This window comes from Echinops telfairi, unplaced genomic scaffold (assembly GCF_000313985.2).
Source record: "Echinops telfairi isolate 266 unplaced genomic scaffold, ASM31398v2 ScPeMD7_443;HRSCAF=831, whole genome shotgun sequence".
Taxonomy (NCBI): Eukaryota; Metazoa; Chordata; class Mammalia; order Afrosoricida; family Tenrecidae; genus Echinops; species Echinops telfairi.
This window is the reverse complement of record NW_022104341.1, coordinates 53,070,072-53,073,214: the sequence shown is the minus strand read 5'-3', so window position 1 is coordinate 53,073,214 and position 3,143 is coordinate 53,070,072.

Below are 3,143 nucleotides of genomic sequence, written 5' to 3'. Positions count from 1 at the left end.
TGATCACAAGGATCAATCTAGATCCCCCCTCCCAGGGGGATGAATAATGGAAAAGTGGGCGAGGGGCAACAGAGGATGACATAAGATATGGAAAAAATAATCTATAACTTATCCAAGGTTTGTGAGGAGGGTGGGCCGGGGAGGAGGGGAGAGAAATGGGGAGCTGATCCCAGGGGCTCAAGTGGGAAGAGAATGCTTTGAAAATGATGATGGCGGCATATGTGCAAATGGAGGAATGTGTGGATTGTGATAAGAGATGTAAGAGCCCCCAATAAAAGTATTAAAAAATAATAAAATAAAAAATTTAAAATTATCAATGTATCTTGAGGATGTGTTAGATTAATTTCTGACTAAAGACATTGGCAGAATCCTTTTATTTCTGTATCACAAGCTCTAGTGGTCCAGTAAATAACATCATGACAAATGGAGACAATATTGAAATTGTCAAAGATTTCATCTTACTTGGATCCACAATTACTGTTCATGGAAGCAACAGTCAAGTACCCAGGCAAGGGACGCATGGTGTTGACTAAATCTGCTGTACATGACCTTTCTAAAGTGTTGAAATGAAATAAAGTGTTGAGGAGTGAGGTGTGCCTGACCAAAGCCATGATATTTCCAATAGCCTCATATACAATTGAAAGTTGGACATTGAATAAGGAAGGTAAAAGAAGAACCTATATATTTTAATTATGGTCCTGGAAACGAATATTGAGAGTACTGTAATTCTATGATATGTGGATGAAGTGCTAATAAAACTGCTAAGGGGAAAAAGGGACTGTGGACTGGACGCATTGCTCTCTACACCAGGTTCCCAGCTGACTTCCTGGCTGTGATTGTTGGGGATTTCCCCATGACCTTTTCTGTGTTGGAATATTTCTTTCTTAGATTTGATGTCTTTCTCCTTGTATCAAGCAAATTCTCTAACATTGTCTGACAAAGGGTGCATGCATATAAAATTTGCCTGCTAAAAATGGCTATATTCTGACTTTATATTTAATTAAAAGAATAGTTTAGAAGTTCCAAGTGGGATAATTTTCTATTAGAAATTGAAAAGCATCACTTTTAGAATTTTTGTTGGTTTATTGTTACCACTGTTAATTCTGATGCTACTCAGAATACATATATCAGAAACTATATGTATAGTCACATATATAGTAAATATATGCAATATATTTTAATATAACTTTTATCACTTGAAGTTTTGGATTTTTTCCCTTTTTGATGTTTTGAAATTTCACAATGAATTTGCATACTGGTCTTTCTCTCTCCCTCTCTTTCTCTCTCTCTCTCTCTCTCTTTCCTACTGTCCTGGACTGTAATAGCGGTCTTTCAATATGGAAACTTATATTCTTAATTCTGAAAATATTTCTAATATTTTTGTTTACCAGTTTCTTGGTGTTATCTTATTTTATTTGATTTTTCTAGAGTGTTCAGTCTTCAGTTAAAAAATTTACTCTTCTACTTTCCATCAATTTGTCATTTTTATATTTAGGGGAACATCCACAAGTTTACCTTCAAATTATGCTATTGCATTTTACAGTCATATTTTGATTTTTTAAGAGTGAATTTTTTGTATAAACACTCCTCTAAAAAGATGAGTAGCACCCTGGACTTATGCATACAATATTTTAGGTCATTTCTCTGAGAACAGTACTGCTGTTAGTTGCTGGTGAGGTGCTTCCAGGTCTTAGTGACTGTGAGTCGAAGAGACTGGAACGCTGCCTTAGCCAGCACCATGCTTGTTTGGATCCCACTGCAGCAGCTACTGTGTCACTTCTTCTTACTGGAGGGCTTCCCTTTGATTATTTCCCTTCTGTTTTACCAAGAATGATGGCTTTTTCCAGAGGTGGGTCTTCTGACAACATGTCCAAAGTACGTTAGAGAAAGTCTAGCGATCCTTCATTCTGAGACGCATTCTAGCTGTACTTTTTCCAAGACAGGCTCATTTGTTCTTTTGCCAGTCCATAGTACTTTCCATATTCTTCACCTGCACTGTCATTCAAATGTATTGATTCCATTTGGTCTTCCTTATTTATTGTCCACACTTTGCATGCATATGAGGCAATTGAAAATCCCACGGCTTGGGTCAGGCGCACTTTAGTCTTCAGAGTGATTTGCTTGTTCTTCAACCTTTAAAAAGGTCTGTGTATCAAGACCCAGTGCATTAACCCAATGCAAATGTCATTTGAGGTCGTGACTGCTGATTACTTGAGCATCGATTGTAGAGCCAAGCAAGATGAAATTCTTGAAAACTTCATTTTCCCCCTTTGATCACTATAGATTGGGCATATTATGCAGTGTTCATTCAGGGAAACAAAATAAGAAATAATTTACAAAATTATTGGCAAGACTGAAGGAGTAAAGAGGAGAAGGTGACGTGTTAGGGGCTGATTTCCACAAGGACGTGTGTTTAAACCCTAACCTATGCCCTTGGTGAATGTTACCTAATTTGGAGAGTCTTTGTAGATTTCATTGGTCCAGTGAACATGAAATTGGACTGGGGTATGGGGGGCTGACTCCTACATGACTGACGCCCTTATAAGCAGAGAAGAGATACAGAAGAAAGACAATCATATGAAAACACAAGCTGAGATTGCTTGTCACAAACCAATGAATGTTTTGGGCTACCAGAAATTGGGGGTCAAGGATAGATCCTCCCCTAGAGAGAGCATGCTTCAACTGACTGCCTGAATTGGCCTTCTGCTTTTCAAAACAATTACAGAGTAAATTTCTATTGTTTTAAGCAGGCTGGTTCTTCAGATTGTTATGGAAGTCTTAGAAAATGAGTACGGGAATTTACAACTACGATCCACCAGACTGGCGGCATCGTGAGTTACACGTGGGGGCACTAACCACGACGGGAGAAGTTCGACACCACCAGCAGCTTCTGGGCGGAGGAGACTCTATTCCCGGAAAGAGCTGGCAGTCTCAGAACCCCACAGGGGCGGTTCTGTTTGTGCCCTAAGATCACTAGGAGTCGGAATGGTCGCCGTGGTAGTGATTTGGTCTTTGTTTTTAAAGGAACAGCATCAGTCGGGGACCGGGGTGGTGTTGCAGGAGGCCTGACAGGATGATACCACTCGCGGCAACAAGGTGAAACCTTAGCACCCTCTCCAGCACCACGATCCTAGACTCTGGCA